This window comes from Dunckerocampus dactyliophorus, chromosome 3, assembly GCF_027744805.1.
Source record: "Dunckerocampus dactyliophorus isolate RoL2022-P2 chromosome 3, RoL_Ddac_1.1, whole genome shotgun sequence".
NCBI classification, from domain to species: domain Eukaryota; kingdom Metazoa; phylum Chordata; class Actinopteri; order Syngnathiformes; family Syngnathidae; genus Dunckerocampus; species Dunckerocampus dactyliophorus.
The window spans coordinates 26,303,174-26,327,092 of NC_072821.1; the positions used below are offsets into that span (position 1 = coordinate 26,303,174).

The following is a 23,919-nucleotide window of genomic DNA, read 5'->3' on the forward strand; positions in this document are numbered from 1 at the left end:
AGCTTGCAGAAACTCTCAACTTTAATTCGGATGGGCGAAAGGTGCAGATTCCTTGAAATAAACTATCGAGGGGTATACCCAACTACAGGGAGCTACACTTCCCTTTGATCGGAGGTGCTAATGGCAGGAGAGGATTAGACCACTACTCCGCCCAGTCTTAGTGTAAGGAACCAATAGAAGGAGGGTGTTGGCACACCAATTCCGCCCACTCTTACTGTATTTAAGGCCTAGGCTACCAGCACTTGTTAGTTCGCTGACGAAGCTCTTCGGATGAGGAGCGAAACGTCCGACACCTTCTTCACAGAAGTACAGATGATGTCTCAAGAAGCCTTTCCCTTGATGAACAACTCCTGTACGACTGAGAGCCTACACAGACGCGTTGAAATAAACTAGTTAGACATACTGACAGCTGCTAGCAAGCTAAGGTAAATGGATAACTGGTGAAGTTCAAAGCGGTTGCCTGGCAAAAATACCAAACACAAAGCCATTTGACACCAGCCCTGGAACTCCGGATTCAAAATCAGAAACAGGGTCAGTCTGGCTGCCTGATGAGGAGGATGACACCTTGAAACCAAATCTAGAATTCAACGACATTCTCGAGACCAAAAATTTGATATTATTACAAGCCTTGAAGTGAGAGATGAGAGAGATACCTGTACATGGGTAAACTATAGAACAGCCATTACCAAATGGCGGACCTCGGTCCAGATCCGGACCTAGTGATGGCCCTTGGCGTGTCCTAGGTCTGCCCTGGGACCTTCTCCCGACTGGGCATGCCAGAAACACCACACCAGGGAGGTGTCAGGGAGGCATCCTGACTAGCTGCCCGAGCCACCTGAACTGGCTCTTCTCGATGTGAAGGAGCAGCGGCTCTACCCTGAGCTCCCCCCGGATGACTGCGCTCCTCACCCTATCTGTTAGGGTGAGTCCAGCCACCCTACAGAGTATGGAATCACAGGAGTGCCAAAATTAAAAGGGAATACATGTGGAAATACAAAGAGAATCAATCATTTAAAAAATATACAAATGTAGTCATATTCTTTTTCCATGTTGTCATTTTTTTCTGTGTTGTCTTTGTTTTTCCATTTTGGCGTCGCTTTTCCTGTTTTGTCTTTGTCTTTTGTATTTGCTTTTTGTCACTGCATTTACTTGATGGCTGAAGCGGGCCCGTAAAAGGCAGGGTGACAAGTCCATACCTGATAACACGATTCCTGCTTGCAGTGGCTATGTAGTAGCTATATGTTCATATGTTAGCTCTTAGCGTGGATGGCCGGAAGAAATGTCACGGACAGGAAGTAGACACACAATCACATTTAGCTAAAGTAAAAGAGGCAACATTAAAGTGCTCATGACACCAAAACACGTTAATATTATTTTCTCAGTGAAAAATTACACTGAAAGCCATATTTTCTACGTTAGATGTGTGCTCGAATGATGACTTTTTTTTAAGGTTTTGTCAATAAAGACATTCCTTCCCCTTATTCTGGCGCCGAATGCAGACGCCCCTACATTGCTGAATTGCTTCTGTGTTGTGGTGGCTGGTTCATTGCTGAATTTCTGTTGTTGTTTTATATACTTTTTGATACTATGCCTGAGCCTTTTGGAGTAGGCTCTTGCGAAAACACTCGAGTATAGAAGTAAGCTTGTTCACGTTTGCAAAAGACCCAATTCGCCATGATGCCGACCGCATACAGACCGGGTGCGAGACAGCAATACACAAAGTAAAAAAAACAGATGTGGAAAAGCATGCCAAGGTGAGAGTAAGTTAATCTATCAAGTAAATCTACATTTTTGTGTTAGATATATTCTACCAATCTTGGAATAATATGTGTATAATATGTGTTTTCATGTCAAATTTTAATGATAGCATACAAGCTAAAGAGTCATCATTAGTGTGTGTTTGTCAACAAGTGAAGACAGCTCTGGCTTTGCAAACTAATACAGTGCCAGTCGACAGTGCTTCAACACTGATGGTGTAAGTGTTGAAAAACAAATGAATGCATGTACAGTTGTGCTCAAAATCATTCATACCCTTGCTAATTCTTGTGATTTTTTTCGTTTAGTGATGAAATGCATTGCAAATTTGTGAATGAGTTACAGGTGAATAACAATTGAAATAATGAAAACAATATAAAATTCAAAAATCTTCATTTCAGGGGTATTTTATTGATGGATTCCCAAAAAATGCCATGTTCAAAATTATTCATACTCTCGTCCATTGTCTTCCTTCAATGGTCAATAGCATAGCCTTTGTTTTTTACCACTGCTTTGAGACGATTCTTGTTTGTGTCCACAAGCTTCCTGCATGTCTCCTGTGGGATGTTGGCCCATTCTTCCTTGGCAAAAGCCTCAATCTGGTCTTCAAGTGATGCCACAAGTTTTCGATGGGATTTAGGTCAGGATTTTGACTTGGCCATTCCAGGACGTTGACATCATTGTCCTTGAACCATTTCTTCACTACCTTGGTGGTGTGTTTAGGGTCATTGTCGTGCTGGTACATCCAGTTGTGGCCAAGCTGGAGTTTCTCAGCAGATTGCTTCACATTTTCATCAAGGATCCTGATGTTTTCCACCTTTTTCATGATTCCTTGGACCTTGACGAGATTCCCTGTGCCGTTGGAGGAAAAACATCCCCACAGCATTGTTTCCACCACCATACTTGACAGTGGGCACAGTGTTCTTTGGCCTGTAGGCATCTCCTTTCTTCCTCCAGACATATTGAGCATCCATATGGCCAAATAACTCCAACTTTATCTCATCAGACAACACAATAGTTGACCAAAAGCTGGGATCTTGCTTCAGATAACGTCTAGAACAGGCCAGGCGAGCTTCCAGATGTTTCTTCTCTTGCACCTCCTTGGTGCAGGACTTGCTCGATGGTGGACTGTGACACCTTTGTCCCTCCCTGATCTAGTGTTTTAATTAGGGCCTTGGTTGTGGTCTGTGGGTTCTTGTTGACCTCTCAGCAGATTTTCCTGGCAAGTTTAGGCGACACCTTACGATTCCTGCCACGCCTACTGAGGTTATTAGCAGTGTTGAACCTCTTGTGCTTGTTGGTGATGCTCTGAACGCTTGCGACAGGGACATCATACTGTTTGGAAATGGCCTTGTAACCCTTTCCTTCACTGTGGGCACATACAAGACCCTGACATAGGTCCTTGCTGAGCTCCTTCTTCTTGACCTTGATGACCAGAAATTGAGAATGACCTGAACACTTGACCCTATTTATACTCTTCTGAAAAGAAGTCTTATTTAGTTTTAGATCAGTGTTTAACATTTGGTCAACAATATTAAGGGTTTTTTTTGTTCCATTGTGACACCTTGAAGTAACTACTGGAGAAACATTACCACATTTGGCACATTTTATTTGAAACATTACCAGGGGTATGAATAATTTTGAACATGGCATTTTTCATTTTTCATATTCATTACCATTTTAACATGTGTTTTTAATTCTATGTATTGCATTGTTAATATTAAAATTAGCAGGATACACTCCTGATCAAAATTTTAAGACCAGCTGAAAAATTGCTAGAATTTGTATTTTGCACATTTGGATCTTAATGAGGTTTTAAGTAGAGCTACAATATGCAAACGCAAGAAGGGGGAGTGAGACAAAAACACTTGGAACTTGTAATTTAAACAAAAATATAAAACTGAAATAGGCTGTTTATCCCCTGATCAAAAGTTTAAGACCACAGGCTAAAAACGCCAAAATCTGCTCAAAATGTTCATTTTCTGTCAGGCATTCACACTGTCATGCCCTCCTGATGGCTAAAGCTAAGAAGCTTTCTCTTTTTGAATGTGGTCGGATTGTCAAGCTGCATAAGCAAGGCCTCTCTCAGTCTGCCATTGCTGCTGAGGTTGGGCACAATAAGACAGTCAATCATTTTTTTTAAAGGATCCTGAGCATTATGGAACAAAAAAGTAAAGTGGTAGACCCAAAAAATTCACACCTGCGCTGAGCCGGAGGATCCGATTGGCTGTCCATCAAGATACAGGGCAGTCTTCGACCCAAATTAAGGCCCTTACTGGTGCCGACTGCAGGGCAATAACCATCAGACGGCCTCTGCTGGAAAAGGAATTCAAAGACCTCGTCTCCTTCAACGCCACAAAACTGCCTGTTTAGACTTTGCCAGGGAGCATCAAACATGGGACATTGAAAGGTGGAAAAAAGTTTGATTCTCTAATGAGAAAAAATTGAACCTTGGCGGTCCAGATGGCTTCCAACGTTACTGGCATGACAAGGAGATCCCACCTGAGATGTTTTCTACCCAGCACAGAGGAGGGGGGTCCATCATGATCTGGGGTGCTTTTTCATTCAGTGGAACACTGGAGCGTCTGGTGGTGCGGGGTCGTCAAACGGCGACCGCTTACGTGCAGATGTTGCAGCGGGCATCCCTCATGACTGAGGGCCCTCGTCTGTGTGGTAACAGCTGGGTTTTTCAACAGGACAACGCTGCAGTTCACAATGCTCATTTAAATCCCATAGAGAACATTTGGGGATGGATGGCAAGGGAAGTTTATAAAAATGGCCATCAATTCCAGACAGTTGATGCCCTTTGTGAAGGTATCTTCTTGGAGCAATTTTCCCACTAGCCTCCTGGAAACACTCGCATCAAGCATGCCCAAACACATTTTTAAAAGTGATTAACAAGAACGGTGGAGCTACTCATTACTGAGTCCTACTGAGAAAATGTTTTGTTCTGGTTCAGAGTCAATATCACGTCTTTATGGCAGAATCAGCCCGGTAGCCGATAATTTCAGACATCCCTAGATTGTTGTTGTACTGCTGTGACTGTACAGAGATATATGCAGACTATAAGTTGCAAAACCAGTGAGCAGTGATTGAGGAAAACTGTGACTCTTTAGCTTGTATGCAAACATTGAAATGTGACATGAAAACACATTATTCTAGGATTGGTGGAATATATCTACAACAAAAATGTGGATTTACTTACTGTCACCTTGGCACGCCTCTCCAGGGTTTGTATTGCCGTCTGCATCTGTACTTGTGGTCTGTATGCGGTCGCTATCGCGGCAAATTGGGTCTTTTGGAAACATGAACCTGCTTACTCCTTCTGCTCGAGTGTTTGAGCAAGAGCCTACCACAAAACAGTTGCGCCTAATAAAACCTTAAAAAACTAACAAAACCTAATTAACTAACAAACTAACAAAACTAACAAAAATAATTTGAGCACACACCTTGAATGGGTGTGTCCCTAAGGCCAGTCCCTCCCCTTATTCTGGCATAGAATGCGGAAGTGACGTCAGCTCCAGAACGCTCCTTCCATTGCTTCTGTGTTGTGGTGGTTTGTTTTTTGTTGAATTTCTGTTGTTGTTACATATATTTTTTTGCTCGCATGATGACACAGAAAATATGCCTTTCAGTGTAATTTTTCATGGGGAAAATAATAAGATTTAACATGTGTTTTGGTGTCATGAGCACTTTAACTCCTTTTACTTCAGATAAATGTGTATGTGCGTCTACTACCTGTCTGTGACATTTCTTCCGGTCACCCGCTCTAAGAGCTAACTACTGTAACATATAGCAGGAATCGTGTGATCAGGTATGGACTAGTCATCCTGGCAGAATGACCCGCCCACAGGTCATTGTTTTGCCATTGCTTACTCGCCAGCTTGAGCCATTCAGTAAATGCAATGACAAAAAGCAAATGGAAAAGACAAAAGAGGAAAAGCATTGATTCCTGAATCTTTGGAATGCAAGGCAAAAGCAATACCACTGAGGTAAACTGCCAGAGAAGCTCCCTTGCGTTCAGCACATCTTTTAAATGTGGCTGTTGCCCCGGAATAAGCTTTTGTTTGTTTTTCGATTACTTCGCCACAGTTTAACAAAATGTTGCACACTATAAATAGCCTGCACTCTGTTTGCAGGCCCATGACAAAACAGAAAAATAAAATACATCACACTACCACTCACTTAGAGGGGGCAAACATACCCTTTTTCAGCCTGACATATATAACAATATATACAGTTGTGTGAAAAATGTTTGCCCCCTTCCAGATTTCTTATTTTTTTGGCATGTTTGTCACACTTAAATGTTTCAGATCCATTCCATTTTCCTCCGCTTATCCGGGTCCAGGTCGCGGGGGCAGCAGTCTCAGTAGGGAAGCCCAGACTTCCTGGTCCCCGACTACCTCCTCCAGCTCCACTGGGAGGACACCAAGGCGTTCCCAGGCCAGCTGTGAGACATAATCCCTCCAGCGTGTCCTAGGTCTTCCCCGGGGCCTTCTCCCGGCTGGGCATGCCCAAAACACCTCACCAGGGAGGCGTCCGGGAGGCATCCAGACTAGATGCCCAAGCCACCTCAACTGGCTCCTCTCGATGTGAAGGAGCAGCGGCTCTACTCTGAGCTCCTCCCGGATAACCGAGCTCCTCACCCTGTCTCTTAGGGTGAGTCCCGCTACCCTACGAAGAAAACTCATTTCAGCCGCTTGTATCTGCGATCTCGTTCTTTCGGTCATGACCCAAAGCTCATGACCATAGGTGAGGGTGGGAACATAGATCGAACGGTAAATTGAGAGCTTTGCCTTCCGGCTCAGCTCCCTCTTCACCACGACGGTCCGGTACAGCGCCCGCATTACTGCAGACACTGCGCCGATCCGCCTATCGACCTCACGCTCCAACATTCCCTCACTCGTGAACAAGACCCCGAGATACTTGAACTCCTCCACCTGGGGCAGGACCTCATTCCCAACCCGGAGGGAGCAATCCACCCTTTTCCGACTGAGAACCATGGCCTTGGATTTGGAGGGGTTTATAATTTTCATGGACAGAATTTCTAGGTGCAGCCAAGGTGTCGAGGGAGTCCAGTTCGGGGGCACTACGATCTCATCTCTGCTATTTGCAGACGATGTGGTCCTGATGGCCTCATCGGGCTGTGACCTGCAGCGTTTACTGGGACGGTTTGCATCTGAGTGTGAAGCTTCTGGGATGAGACTCAGCACCTCCAAATCCGAGGCCATGTTTCAGATCATCAAATTAATTTGAATATTAGTCAGTGACAACACAACTGAACACAAAATGTAGTTTTTAAATAAAATTTTTATTAGTAAAAGAGAAAAAAAAAAATCAAACCTACATGGCTCTGTGTGAAAAAGTGATTGCCACCCTGTTGCTCCCCCCAGAAAGAAAGTACCGTAAATTCCAGTGTATAAGCCGCACCGGTGTATAAGACGCACCCACTAAATTTAGAGGAACAAACAGATTTGTTCTTATATAAACCACCCCAGTGTATAAGCTGCACATGTCGACTTCATAAAGTAGCATATTGTGGTGCGCACAAGTCCGTGAGGACCACTCTGCTCTTTGACAGGCGTTAATCATGAGTTAATCATGACAAAACTCATGACAAGCTTGTCAACCCATTGGAAATTGCAGGAGGTCATTATTCAATAACAGTCTGACTCAAGGTGTCATCTTACACACAACATTGAGCTCATCGCATAGCAACAAACACTCAAACATTATACCTCAGAAACATAGAAATATGTATCAATATAAGTTTAATATAAAAAAACATTTTAAAGTGTTCCCCTTATATTTCGTTTGAGAAAACCATTTCATTGAAGAAGCAGAGAAAGCATAGAAAATGGCGCTGCAATGTTGCTTCTCTCCACCAGAGGAAGCCATAGGACCCGAAGTCCAAAGCCACTGACTTCGTTGCAGCGCCCCAATGAATGCGTTGCTCAGACGCAATGCCTTATGGGAAAACTATAAAATGTTTTATTTTTTATTTTAAACTCATATTGAGACATGTTATGTTGTTATACTGGTACATATATATAGTGTACCCTTGAAAGGTTCCCAAAATATCCAGCAATGAGTGAAATCCGCAAAGTAGTCAACTTTGTTTGCAATTATTACTGTATATATGTTTTTAGGCTGTAAAACCCCTCACAATACACTTTATATAATTTTCTCACATTTCTCTTTTATTTAACCACACTCAAAATTTGTTAGAATTTTAATAATCAATCGACTAGATTGGACACAAGAAATTATTAAGTGACTCTCGCGTATTCACTCTTCTGACCGTGCCTCATCCTGGCGCTGATTGGTGTAGCGTTTTTGTATCTTTGTTAAAACATATTGCTCCTACTGTCGTCGTCCTCCTCCTCGTCCTACTCTTTGAACCGAAGATTAATTCAGCCGGTTTGCTTCTTCTTTTCATCTATTGTTTATTGGTGGTTAGCAAGCAGCTCACCCAGTTAGCTAGTTTGCTCGCAACTATTGACCACAACAGGAAACGACACAATGGAGATTGATTGACAATGGTCTACAGCCAATCAGGACGCGGAACACAACGGGCGGGTTCTCCCTTAGCCAATAAGGACTGTTATGGCTCTATATTTACCGGCTATTATCTACTGTGGGTTCCTAATATGCTAACATAAACACATAGACAAGGTGGAGCTGCGCATGTCTTCAACTCTCAACATGTTTATACCACAACCTCTACTGGTAGCAGTAGTAAATACAATAAAAGACACATACAGCAGAGCACCGATAAATCTATTGCACTTTTAAAAAAATCTGCCAAACAGTGAATCCGTAAAAGGTGAACCGTGATGTAGCAAGGGAACACTGTACGGACCTCAGATAATGGTGCTGCAATGCTTCTTCTATCCACCAAAGGGAGCCAGAGGACCCAAAGCCCAAAGCAAAAACATGGAACAGTGGTGAACAGATTACATTGATATGGCAAACCATATACTTATAAAAATATATATATGCTTAAATATGTACTTGTAAAAAAAATTAACACACACTTACACTACTGTAAGCAGTGCAGGGGGGATTTTTCAGTGGCTGCTATAGGCAGGTGGCCATTCTATACAGGTGGCCGCTAAGACAGGTTTGACTGTACATGGCAAAAGCTCTGCTGTCGATACTATTTTGTGTTTTCCTGACTACACTTCACAAACACAAGATCAGAACAGCTTGCAGAAACTCTCAACTTTAATTCGGATGGGCGAAAGGTGCAGATTCCTTGAAATAAACTATCGAGGGGTATACCCAACTACAGGGAGCTACACTTCCCTTTGATCGGAGGTGCTAATGGCAGGAGAGGATTAGACCACTACTCCGCCCAGTCTTAGTGTAAGGAACCAATAGAAGGAGGGTGTTGGCACACCAATTCCGCCCACTCTTACTGTATTTAAGGCCTAGGCTACCAGCACTTGTTAGTTCGCTGACGAAGCTCTTCGGATGAGGAGCGAAACGTCCGACACCTTCTTCACAGAAGTACAGATGATGTCTCAAGAAGCCTTTCCCTTGATGAACAACTCCTGTACGACTGAGAGCCTACACAGACGCGTTGAAATAAACTAGTTAGACATACTGACAGCTGCTAGCAAGCTAAGGTAAATGGATAACTGGTGAAGTTCAAAGCGGTTGCCTGGCAAAAATACCAAACACAAAGCCATTTGACACCAGCCCTGGAACTCCGGATTCAAAATCAGAAACAGGGTCAGTCTGGCTGCCTGATGAGGAGGATGACACCTTGAAACCAAATCTAGAATTCAACGACATTCTCGAGACCAAAAATTTGATATTATTACAAGCCTTGAAGTGAGAGATGAGAGAGATACCTGTACATGGGTAAACTATAGAACAGCCATTACCAAATGGCGGACCTCGGTCCAGATCCGGACCTAGTGATGGCCCTTGGCGTGTCCTAGGTCTGCCCTGGGACCTTCTCCCGACTGGGCATGCCAGAAACACCACACCAGGGAGGTGTCAGGGAGGCATCCTGACTAGCTGCCCGAGCCACCTGAACTGGCTCTTCTCGATGTGAAGGAGCAGCGGCTCTACCCTGAGCTCCCCCCGGATGACTGCGCTCCTCACCCTATCTGTTAGGGTGAGTCCAGCCACCCTACAGAGTATGGAATCACAGGAGTGCCAAAATTAAAAGGGAATACATGTGGAAATACAAAGAGAATCAATCATTTAAAAAATATACAAATGTAGTCATATTCTTTTTCCATGTTGTCATTTTTTTCTGTGTTGTCTTTGTTTTTCCATTTTGGCGTCGCTTTTCCTGTTTTGTCTTTGTCTTTTGTATTTGCTTTTTGTCACTGCATTTACTTGATGGCTGAAGCGGGCCCGTAAAAGGCAGGGTGACAAGTCCATACCTGATAACACGATTCCTGCTTGCAGTGGCTATGTAGTAGCTATATGTTCATATGTTAGCTCTTAGCGTGGATGGCCGGAAGAAATGTCACGGACAGGAAGTAGACACACAATCACATTTAGCTAAAGTAAAAGAGGCAACATTAAAGTGCTCATGACACCAAAACACGTTAATATTATTTTCTCAGTGAAAAATTACACTGAAAGCCATATTTTCTACGTTAGATGTGTGCTCGAATGATGACTTTTTTTTAAGGTTTTGTCAATAAAGACATTCCTTCCCCTTATTCTGGCGCCGAATGCAGACGCCCCTACATTGCTGAATTGCTTCTGTGTTGTGGTGGCTGGTTCATTGCTGAATTTCTGTTGTTGTTTTATATACTTTTTGATACTATGCCTGAGCCTTTTGGAGTAGGCTCTTGCGAAAACACTCGAGTATAGAAGTAAGCTTGTTCACGTTTGCAAAAGACCCAATTCGCCATGATGCCGACCGCATACAGACCGGGTGCGAGACAGCAATACACAAAGTAAAAAAAACAGATGTGGAAAAGCATGCCAAGGTGAGAGTAAGTTAATCTATCAAGTAAATCTACATTTTTGTGTTAGATATATTCTACCAATCTTGGAATAATATGTGTATAATATGTGTTTTCATGTCAAATTTTAATGATAGCATACAAGCTAAAGAGTCATCATTAGTGTGTGTTTGTCAACAAGTGAAGACAGCTCTGGCTTTGCAAACTAATACAGTGCCAGTCGACAGTGCTTCAACACTGATGGTGTAAGTGTTGAAAAACAAATGAATGCATGTACAGTTGTGCTCAAAATCATTCATACCCTTGCTAATTCTTGTGATTTTTTTCGTTTAGTGATGAAATGCATTGCAAATTTGTGAATGAGTTACAGGTGAATAACAATTGAAATAATGAAAACAATATAAAATTCAAAAATCTTCATTTCAGGGGTATTTTATTGATGGATTCCCAAAAAATGCCATGTTCAAAATTATTCATACTCTCGTCCATTGTCTTCCTTCAATGGTCAATAGCATAGCCTTTGTTTTTTACCACTGCTTTGAGACGATTCTTGTTTGTGTCCACAAGCTTCCTGCATGTCTCCTGTGGGATGTTGGCCCATTCTTCCTTGGCAAAAGCCTCAATCTGGTCTTCAAGTGATGCCACAAGTTTTCGATGGGATTTAGGTCAGGATTTTGACTTGGCCATTCCAGGACGTTGACATCATTGTCCTTGAACCATTTCTTCACTACCTTGGTGGTGTGTTTAGGGTCATTGTCGTGCTGGTACATCCAGTTGTGGCCAAGCTGGAGTTTCTCAGCAGATTGCTTCACATTTTCATCAAGGATCCTGATGTTTTCCACCTTTTTCATGATTCCTTGGACCTTGACGAGATTCCCTGTGCCGTTGGAGGAAAAACATCCCCACAGCATTGTTTCCACCACCATACTTGACAGTGGGCACAGTGTTCTTTGGCCTGTAGGCATCTCCTTTCTTCCTCCAGACATATTGAGCATCCATATGGCCAAATAACTCCAACTTTATCTCATCAGACAACACAATAGTTGACCAAAAGCTGGGATCTTGCTTCAGATAACGTCTAGAACAGGCCAGGCGAGCTTCCAGATGTTTCTTCTCTTGCACCTCCTTGGTGCAGGACTTGCTCGATGGTGGACTGTGACACCTTTGTCCCTCCCTGATCTAGTGTTTTAATTAGGGCCTTGGTTGTGGTCTGTGGGTTCTTGTTGACCTCTCAGCAGATTTTCCTGGCAAGTTTAGGCGACACCTTACGATTCCTGCCACGCCTACTGAGGTTATTAGCAGTGTTGAACCTCTTGTGCTTGTTGGTGATGCTCTGAACGCTTGCGACAGGGACATCATACTGTTTGGAAATGGCCTTGTAACCCTTTCCTTCACTGTGGGCACATACAAGACCCTGACATAGGTCCTTGCTGAGCTCCTTCTTCTTGACCTTGATGACCAGAAATTGAGAATGACCTGAACACTTGACCCTATTTATACTCTTCTGAAAAGAAGTCTTATTTAGTTTTAGATCAGTGTTTAACATTTGGTCAACAATATTAAGGGTTTTTTTTGTTCCATTGTGACACCTTGAAGTAACTACTGGAGAAACATTACCACATTTGGCACATTTTATTTGAAACATTACCAGGGGTATGAATAATTTTGAACATGGCATTTTTCATTTTTCATATTCATTACCATTTTAACATGTGTTTTTAATTCTATGTATTGCATTGTTAATATTAAAATTAGCAGGATACACTCCTGATCAAAATTTTAAGACCAGCTGAAAAATTGCTAGAATTTGTATTTTGCACATTTGGATCTTAATGAGGTTTTAAGTAGAGCTACAATATGCAAACGCAAGAAGGGGGAGTGAGACAAAAACACTTGGAACTTGTAATTTAAACAAAAATATAAAACTGAAATAGGCTGTTTATCCCCTGATCAAAAGTTTAAGACCACAGGCTAAAAACGCCAAAATCTGCTCAAAATGTTCATTTTCTGTCAGGCATTCACACTGTCATGCCCTCCTGATGGCTAAAGCTAAGAAGCTTTCTCTTTTTGAATGTGGTCGGATTGTCAAGCTGCATAAGCAAGGCCTCTCTCAGTCTGCCATTGCTGCTGAGGTTGGGCACAATAAGACAGTCAATCATTTTTTTTAAAGGATCCTGAGCATTATGGAACAAAAAAGTAAAGTGGTAGACCCAAAAAATTCACACCTGCGCTGAGCCGGAGGATCCGATTGGCTGTCCATCAAGATACAGGGCAGTCTTCGACCCAAATTAAGGCCCTTACTGGTGCCGACTGCAGGGCAATAACCATCAGACGGCCTCTGCTGGAAAAGGAATTCAAAGACCTCGTCTCCTTCAACGCCACAAAACTGCCTGTTTAGACTTTGCCAGGGAGCATCAAACATGGGACATTGAAAGGTGGAAAAAAGTTTGATTCTCTAATGAGAAAAAATTGAACCTTGGCGGTCCAGATGGCTTCCAACGTTACTGGCATGACAAGGAGATCCCACCTGAGATGTTTTCTACCCAGCACAGAGGAGGGGGGTCCATCATGATCTGGGGTGCTTTTTCATTCAGTGGAACACTGGAGCGTCTGGTGGTGCGGGGTCGTCAAACGGCGACCGCTTACGTGCAGATGTTGCAGCGGGCATCCCTCATGACTGAGGGCCCTCGTCTGTGTGGTAACAGCTGGGTTTTTCAACAGGACAACGCTGCAGTTCACAATGCTCATTTAAATCCCATAGAGAACATTTGGGGATGGATGGCAAGGGAAGTTTATAAAAATGGCCATCAATTCCAGACAGTTGATGCCCTTTGTGAAGGTATCTTCTTGGAGCAATTTTCCCACTAGCCTCCTGGAAACACTCGCATCAAGCATGCCCAAACACATTTTTAAAAGTGATTAACAAGAACGGTGGAGCTACTCATTACTGAGTCCTACTGAGAAAATGTTTTGTTCTGGTTCAGAGTCAATATCACGTCTTTATGGCAGAATCAGCCCGGTAGCCGATAATTTCAGACATCCCTAGATTGTTGTTGTACTGCTGTGACTGTACAGAGATATATGCAGACTATAAGTTGCAAAACCAGTGAGCAGTGATTGAGGAAAACTGTGACTCTTTAGCTTGTATGCAAACATTGAAATGTGACATGAAAACACATTATTCTAGGATTGGTGGAATATATCTACAACAAAAATGTGGATTTACTTACTGTCACCTTGGCACGCCTCTCCAGGGTTTGTATTGCCGTCTGCATCTGTACTTGTGGTCTGTATGCGGTCGCTATCGCGGCAAATTGGGTCTTTTGGAAACATGAACCTGCTTACTCCTTCTGCTCGAGTGTTTGAGCAAGAGCCTACCACAAAACAGTTGCGCCTAATAAAACCTTAAAAAACTAACAAAACCTAATTAACTAACAAACTAACAAAACTAACAAAAATAATTTGAGCACACACCTTGAATGGGTGTGTCCCTAAGGCCAGTCCCTCCCCTTATTCTGGCATAGAATGCGGAAGTGACGTCAGCTCCAGAACGCTCCTTCCATTGCTTCTGTGTTGTGGTGGTTTGTTTTTTGTTGAATTTCTGTTGTTGTTACATATATTTTTTTGCTCGCATGATGACACAGAAAATATGCCTTTCAGTGTAATTTTTCATGGGGAAAATAATAAGATTTAACATGTGTTTTGGTGTCATGAGCACTTTAACTCCTTTTACTTCAGATAAATGTGTATGTGCGTCTACTACCTGTCTGTGACATTTCTTCCGGTCACCCGCTCTAAGAGCTAACTACTGTAACATATAGCAGGAATCGTGTGATCAGGTATGGACTAGTCATCCTGGCAGAATGACCCGCCCACAGGTCATTGTTTTGCCATTGCTTACTCGCCAGCTTGAGCCATTCAGTAAATGCAATGACAAAAAGCAAATGGAAAAGACAAAAGAGGAAAAGCATTGATTCCTGAATCTTTGGAATGCAAGGCAAAAGCAATACCACTGAGGTAAACTGCCAGAGAAGCTCCCTTGCGTTCAGCACATCTTTTAAATGTGGCTGTTGCCCCGGAATAAGCTTTTGTTTGTTTTTCGATTACTTCGCCACAGTTTAACAAAATGTTGCACACTATAAATAGCCTGCACTCTGTTTGCAGGCCCATGACAAAACAGAAAAATAAAATACATCACACTACCACTCACTTAGAGGGGGCAAACATACCCTTTTTCAGCCTGACATATATAACAATATATACAGTTGTGTGAAAAATGTTTGCCCCCTTCCAGATTTCTTATTTTTTTGGCATGTTTGTCACACTTAAATGTTTCAGATCCATTCCATTTTCCTCCGCTTATCCGGGTCCAGGTCGCGGGGGCAGCAGTCTCAGTAGGGAAGCCCAGACTTCCTGGTCCCCGACTACCTCCTCCAGCTCCACTGGGAGGACACCAAGGCGTTCCCAGGCCAGCTGTGAGACATAATCCCTCCAGCGTGTCCTAGGTCTTCCCCGGGGCCTTCTCCCGGCTGGGCATGCCCAAAACACCTCACCAGGGAGGCGTCCGGGAGGCATCCAGACTAGATGCCCAAGCCACCTCAACTGGCTCCTCTCGATGTGAAGGAGCAGCGGCTCTACTCTGAGCTCCTCCCGGATAACCGAGCTCCTCACCCTGTCTCTTAGGGTGAGTCCCGCTACCCTACGAAGAAAACTCATTTCAGCCGCTTGTATCTGCGATCTCGTTCTTTCGGTCATGACCCAAAGCTCATGACCATAGGTGAGGGTGGGAACATAGATCGAACGGTAAATTGAGAGCTTTGCCTTCCGGCTCAGCTCCCTCTTCACCACGACGGTCCGGTACAGCGCCCGCATTACTGCAGACACTGCGCCGATCCGCCTATCGACCTCACGCTCCAACATTCCCTCACTCGTGAACAAGACCCCGAGATACTTGAACTCCTCCACCTGGGGCAGGACCTCATTCCCAACCCGGAGGGAGCAATCCACCCTTTTCCGACTGAGAACCATGGCCTTGGATTTGGAGGGGTTTATAATTTTCATGGACAGAATTTCTAGGTGCAGCCAAGGTGTCGAGGGAGTCCAGTTCGGGGGCACTACGATCTCATCTCTGCTATTTGCAGACGATGTGGTCCTGATGGCCTCATCGGGCTGTGACCTGCAGCGTTTACTGGGACGGTTTGCATCTGAGTGTGAAGCTTCTGGGATGAGACTCAGCACCTCCAAATCCGAGGCCATGTTTCAGATCATCAAATTAATTTGAATATTAGTCAGTGACAACACAACTGAACACAAAATGTAGTTTTTAAATAAAATTTTTATTAGTAAAAGAGAAAAAAAAAAATCAAACCTACATGGCTCTGTGTGAAAAAGTGATTGCCACCCTGTTGCTCCCCCCAGAAAGAAAGTACCGTAAATTCCAGTGTATAAGCCGCACCGGTGTATAAGACGCACCCACTAAATTTAGAGGAACAAACAGATTTGTTCTTATATAAACCACCCCAGTGTATAAGCTGCACATGTCGACTTCATAAAGTAGCATATTGTGGTGCGCACAAGTCCGTGAGGACCACTCTGCTCTTTGACAGGCGTTAATCATGAGTTAATCATGACAAAACTCATGACAAGCTTGTCAACCCATTGGAAATTGCAGGAGGTCATTATTCAATAACAGTCTGACTCAAGGTGTCATCTTACACACAACATTGAGCTCATCGCATAGCAACAAACACTCAAACATTATACCTCAGAAACATAGAAATATGTATCAATATAAGTTTAATATAAAAAAACATTTTAAAGTGTTCCCCTTATATTTCGTTTGAGAAAACCATTTCATTGAAGAAGCAGAGAAAGCATAGAAAATGGCGCTGCAATGTTGCTTCTCTCCACCAGAGGAAGCCATAGGACCCGAAGTCCAAAGCCACTGACTTCGTTGCAGCGCCCCAATGAATGCGTTGCTCAGACGCAATGCCTTATGGGAAAACTATAAAATGTTTTATTTTTTATTTTAAACTCATATTGAGACATGTTATGTTGTTATACTGGTACATATATATAGTGTACCCTTGAAAGGTTCCCAAAATATCCAGCAATGAGTGAAATCCGCAAAGTAGTCAACTTTGTTTGCAATTATTACTGTATATATGTTTTTAGGCTGTAAAACCCCTCACAATACACTTTATATAATTTTCTCACATTTCTCTTTTATTTAACCACACTCAAAATTTGTTAGAATTTTAATAATCAATCGACTAGATTGGACACAAGAAATTATTAAGTGACTCTCGCGTATTCACTCTTCTGACCGTGCCTCATCCTGGCGCTGATTGGTGTAGCGTTTTTGTATCTTTGTTAAAACATATTGCTCCTACTGTCGTCGTCCTCCTCCTCGTCCTACTCTTTGAACCGAAGATTAATTCAGCCGGTTTGCTTCTTCTTTTCATCTATTGTTTATTGGTGGTTAGCAAGCAGCTCACCCAGTTAGCTAGTTTGCTCGCAACTATTGACCACAACAGGAAACGACACAATGGAGATTGATTGACAATGGTCTACAGCCAATCAGGACGCGGAACACAACGGGCGGGTTCTCCCTTAGCCAATAAGGACTGTTATGGCTCTATATTTACCGGCTATTATCTACTGTGGGTTCCTAATATGCTAACATAAACACATAGACAAGGTGGAGCTGCGCATGTCTTCAACTCTCAACATGTTTATACCACAACCTCTACTGGTAGCAGTAGTAAATACAATAAAAGACACATACAGCAGAGCACCGATAAATCTATTGCACTTTAAAAAAAATCTGCCAAACAGTGAATCCGTAAAAGGTGAACCGTGATGTAGCAAGGGAACACTGTACGGACCTCAGATAATGGTGCTGCAATGCTTCTTCTATCCACCAAAGGGAGCCAGAGGACCCAAAGCCCAAAGCAAAAACATGGAACAGTGGTGAACAGATTACATTGATATGGCAAACCATATACTTATAAAAATATATATATGCTTAAATATGTACTTGTAAAAAAAATTAACACACACTTACACTACTGTAAGCAGTGCAGCCAAGATACACACTATGAAATGAAGATATAGACTGTTAGAAATAAATGAATACAATTTCATGTAACAAACACTAAAATGTAAGTTGTAAATGTGTGTATGCCAACAGAGAAGGCTTTGTTGGCCCTGGCTGCACACCAATGACTTTGAAGAAGTGTAGTAAAAAAAAACAAAAAAAAACTGTCACTATGATGCAGTAATTCATATGAGGGATGAGCCAGATTATCGTTCTAAACGAGTATCGGTTACGGATAATGCATTTTTGCCGAATAAGTGCATGAAACGAGTGCATCTCGTCATTATCCGTAATCATGATGAAAGAAAATCCTCATTATGTATTCACTCTTCATGCTCTGTGATTGGCCAGTCAAACACAGCAACCGCCCCTCCCGAGACACACTGTGCAGGCTGGAGCCACAGAGGAGTTGATCGGTGCCTCACTCATGTACACGGTGCAATTGGCAAGTTGAAAACGACTCGTGTGGCGTTACCCACTGCCTCCACTTTATTAGGTTTTCCTCAGCTCGCCTCTATTTCGGTTTGTAACTAAAGTTACTTTGTAAACTTGTTTCGTAAAGTACGTGTTGCATTTGACAAGACAACGCTGTGCAGACTTGTGTTGCGTCACTTATGCAACTCAACTGTGATAGCGTGACCACTTTTTTCCTTGAAATGTATTTTTGTCTCATTCCATGAAGTCATCATAAAACAGGCGGGCTACCTACTATACCAGAATTTTGTTAATTTTCAGTTGGCAGTACACGGACAGTAGTAATAGTAATGTGCATTGACTGACCACAACATTAGGTACACCTGCACAGCTGCATCAAACTTTCTGCCGGTTTACTATCATACTACATATGCGTGTTGCAATGTGCAATGTTAACTCATTGACTGCTAGCCATGTTCAGAGAAGAGAGATCCATACTGCCAGAGTTTTTGGCCATTTTTGCTGAACTTTCAAGACCCACAGAATTAGTTTTAGGACAACATAAACATTGAAACTATGTTCATATTTTTTTGTTTTAGTGACCCCTCAAACATCTGAACAGTTGTTTACTTCTATGAAACAACAAAAATAACACAGGAAAAAATTATTTTGATGACAAAATAATTACATTTATTCATAGATTTTGAACATAAGGCATACAACATGACACAAAATAATAATCTATTTACAGATGTGTGTGTGTGTGTGTAAACTATAGAAGTGTGTGTGTGTGTGTGTGTGTGTGTGTGTGTGTGAACTATTTACAATATTTACAGTTATTTACTGTATGTGTGTGTGTGTGTGTGTGTGTGTGTAAACTACAGAAGTGTGTTTGTAAACTATTTACAGTATGTGTGTGTGTGTGTGTGTGTGTGTGTGTGTGTGTGTGTGTGTGTGTGTAAAGTTTATAGAAAAGTGAGTGTGTAAGCTATTTACAGTATTTACAGTTATTTACAGTGTGTGTGTTTATACGACGCTGAACTGCTTCCCGTGTTAAGCTCCAGTTTCGTGCCACATGGCTCAGCAACGCTAACTACTCGCTTGTTGCTCCGGCTTCCATTATCAACTACATCATCATCACCAATGTCACCGATAATCTTTTATGATGTCATCACTAATAAAGGCAGATCCACCGCCACACAAGCTCTGTGACAGGGTTAGCTGCCTGTATTTTTTGTCTCTGCACGATTTCCGAACACGCTGTCCTCTTCTCAACCCACAATCCACCAATTTCCATCTTCTTCATAGCCAATCTGTCGCTGCCGGTTGGAGGAAAAGAGAACTGTTGCCCCTTACTGGGACAGAAATACATTGCCTACAAGTCTGAAATTCACACACAGGATGAGTAAGACTTTGATCTGTAGCTCCCATGAAAAAAAGCAAACAACGTTGATAGACGTCTTTTGGCAGTCAATGAGTTAAACTCGTTTCATAACGTGCGCGGTGCATTTCACGACAACTATATACGGCTCGTATGTCAGTCACTGAGGTTTTTTTGGGCTGCTTGGAAAACTTTGCTTGTAGTACTGAACTCTGCGCTTTTGAGAAAAATAGAGTGAACAAGGCTGACAGATTATTTCCCTCTTTGCCATCAATGGATGTTTGCATGAATCACAAACTTCACACAGATCATTTATAAAATTATTAAAGCTGCAAGCAGTGTTGAACGGGCCCTCGCACCCTCAAGCAACTCAGCAAGTATGCGGACGCAGGACTCGGCGCCATTATCCCTGGTTTGAAAAAAATTGGGTTGTCTCGAGCAGAATTTTAACATGTACACTAGGTCCCCAACTTACGAACACAATTGGTTCCAGACGACCGTTCGCAAGTCGAATTGTTCTTAAGTCGGTGAAAAGGTAATATTAACAATGATATAGGTACTACATGTACGTGTATACATATACAGTATATGTGTATGTATGTAAATATGAGTTTGGATGCAGTAGTAATATTAAATGAGGATAATTAATGAAAAAAAACAATAATAATAAAAATGACATAATATGTATTTACCTTTGAAGAGAAGTGGTAGAGCATACGTCGTTGGCGGTAGTGTTGGAGGAGGAGGAGGAGTTATTGAAAAAAGGACAAATCATTGTCGTCGTTAGACTCTTCTAAAAGAGGTAGTGTTCTGTGGGTGGTGTAGAATTAAGCAGGCCTATTAACTCTTCATAAACTTTAATCACACGCTCTTTCCAGGTTGTATCATACAACTCTTAGCCTTCGTCTCTCTTCTTCCTCATCTTTCTCTACTGTTGGTCCCATTAGCAGTGCCACAGTGCCCTCTACTGGTCAAGCATGTAGCAGTATGAATACTGATGGAGCGACTACAAGGCAAAATAAAATAAACTATAGACCAGTCGGCTAGTGTTCGTATCCGCGAATGTTCGCAAGTCGGATGTTCGTAAGTTGGGGACCTAATGTATAATATTTATCCAGCAGGGGGTACAATCTGAGTTGATGTAAACACACTGTCACGGACTGGAGGGTGACTGAAGCCATCATAAAAACATTTGGGCTGATTTGACAATGTGGAAGGGAGTTATGACAGTTATCATTTTCGGTCAGGAGGGGGTTACGATTGGACCATGTAGATGTTAGTTAGAGCAGTTATCCATTTCTAACAGTTGGTGGTGCTATGGAGTCGATGTACACACAGTCAAAGAAAAACATTTCGGGAAGATCTGACCATGTGAAAGGGGAAAGGGCGTGATGACATTCATAATTTGTAACAAGGAGGGTGCCAAAGTGGCAATGTGGTCATGTCCTGTTTTATGCACCAACCCACCATCAAAAAATTTGGCACGATTGGACCATGTAGACATTAGAGCAGTTATCCATTTCTACCAGTTGGCGGTGCTATGGAGTCAATGTATACACAGTCACAGACTGGTGGGGTGACCTAACCCACCATAAAAAACTTTGGGACGATCTGATCATGTAAAAGATCAAATCTCCACCAGTTAGGGGCACCATTGGAGTCAGTATCAAAATCTAGCCATTATCAGACCCTATCCCTTAACCCTTATGTCAGCTTTGAAGGAGATCTGATAATATGAAGTTAAGTTAGGACTTGTCTGATGATGTATGGCGATGAGCCGTCTTTGCCACAAGACTCCACCCACTATGTGTAATCACGAAACATCATGCTTCATATCATCAGTTTAATGTGCCCTGTATAAATGTGAAAGTGATTCAATAAATGAACTCAGAGGAATGGGTTTCTCATCAAGCATGTGTTTAGTTCGACTTCCTGTCGCCATAAGGAGGCACTGACAATAATTGAGAAAGTGACATATGGGTCTCTTCAGGGTGTCATCTACGTCATACACAACAATTATTGTAGAAGTCTGATCCTGTTATTTGATTCCATTCCATTCCAAATTCCATGAAGATCTGTGAAACAGGTGGCGGTGGATAAGTTTTGAAACATTTACAGGGGGCGCTAGTCAGTCAATTTGGGGTGGTCTCATTTGGGAGCGGCACCATATTGTTCAGGCATAGATTCTTACTTCTCATATAAGTTGTCAACCACATGTGACCATCTGCAGTCAAATTATCACTTTGGTGGTCAATAGTGAAGGCTGAAACTTCGCCACAATGCCAAGCCTGAGCGTGTGCCTCACAATCATAATGGTCCATAATTCAAGCTCATCAGACTGTCAGTCATACTTTCTATTGAATTTGATGTCAATCTGAAATATCTTCTTGGAGGAAACGGCTAATGTACATCAAAAACTTTATCCTGTCCGCCACTGGGTGGCACTGAGACAAATTCAGGAAGTGAAGTACGTATAGCTTCAAGGTGTTGTCTTGATCATATGGACCAATTATGATTTAGATATGACCATGTGGAGCAGAGTTATTAATGTTTACAGTTTTGTTCAACCTATCGTTAGAATCAAAATGTCATCTGTCTAGTGTTTGTTGATGGTCCATTGGGCTCATTTGATTCAAGTCTCGAGGAGGAGTCTGTCGAACCTGGTTTTCGCCTGAAAATCGCCGCTGTCAACCAAAATGGACGACTTTGTGTTCATTTGGGAATATCGTTTCTTGAGACTTTTTTGTGCATCCTGTCATGATTGACGTATCCATCAAATTTCGTGATGATCCATGAAAGTGGTGGCACGGGCTATCCATCGATCTTCTTCCACTTATCCGAGGTCAGGTCACAGGGATAGCAGACATAGTCTCTCCAACGTGTCCTGGGTCTTCCCCAAGGCCTCCTACCGGTTGGACGTGCCCTTGCACACCTGCCCTGGGAGGCGTCCGGGAGGCATCCTGACCAGATGCCCACCTCATCTGGCTCCTCTCAATGCCGAGGAGCAGCGGCTCTACTCCGAGCTTCTCCTGGATGACAGTGCTTCTCACCTTATCTCTAAGGGAGAGAAAACTCATTTCGGCTGCTTGCACCCGCAATCTAGTCTTTTCGGTCACTACCCAAAGTTCATGACCATAGGTGAGGGTAGGAACGTACAGTAGATCGACCGGTAAATTGAGAGCTTTGCCTTCCAGCTCAGCTCCTCTTCACCAGAACGGACTGATGCAGAGTCCGGGGCAGGGGCAAATTTTTTTCAATTTAAAGGGGGCATTACTGAGGCAATTTTGGGGGTTCGTGTTTGGGACCTCTGAAATAACAAATTTTTCACCAGACCTGACGTGCTTGCAAATTTTGGTGAGTTTTCAAGCATGTTAAGGCCCTCAAAAATGCGAGGAAAGATGTGGAATAATAATAATAATAATAATAATAATAATAATAATAATAATAATAATAATATAGGTGCTCGGGCCCTAATAAAGTCTTACAGATCACTAACACACATACACAGTACAGCTGAATAATAAACAATAAATATAGCAACTTCTGATCAATCCATGTCAATTTCAGATTTAAATTAATGTTCTGATTTAAGCTCCACCCATTTCCGGTTAAACCACGCTCACTTTCAGTTTCTGCCCCACCCATTCCGAGTACAGTTACGGATACAGATAATTTAGATGGGCAAACAGATACAGATAGTAATAATGGTGTACTTGCTCATTCCTAATTTATATTAGCGTAAACTCCGACCACATAAACATATTGTTAAATTCTGTTCAAGTCAAGAAGAATAAGAAATGCATCCAGCTCTCCAAAAAGCACTTCTCTAGCCTCCACATACCAATCACATATGTGCAACTTGTTTAATACAGTATAGCTATAAAAAGTACCAACCATTGCCTTGATCAAATACTACACAATGACTTGCCAACCTTGAAGAGATTATCTGACAGCTCTTCGTCCAGGTTGAGCGCTTGACTTTGTGAGTGACCATTACTCCTGTTGACTAGTTTGTTACCTTACTTTGCTGTAAATGAACAATGACAATTAAAGATAAAAAGGGAATGTTATTAAACAAAAAAGGGGAGTGTTATTGCAGCTGAAACTAATCAATGCATTACAACAGTAATTGTATTGCAAATGTTAATCCTAAATCGGAGGAGAAGGCGTGTGCGTAGGTGGGCTGTATGCCCTCTGAATGAATCGTATATATACTGTGTATATATATATATATATATATATATATATATATATATATATATATATATATATATATACAGAGAATAATGTTCTACAAGTAGACCAATCACAGCCTTCATGGTCTGTGAGGTTAG

General features: G+C 42.3%; 1 protein-coding gene across 3 annotated transcripts in view; it reads right to left on the reverse strand.

Moving 5' to 3' along the window:
• The window catches only part of trip4 (thyroid hormone receptor interactor 4), a 183,337-nt gene that overhangs the window by 123,451 nt on the left and 35,967 nt on the right, over nt 1-23,919 (reverse strand). The window lies entirely within an intron of this gene.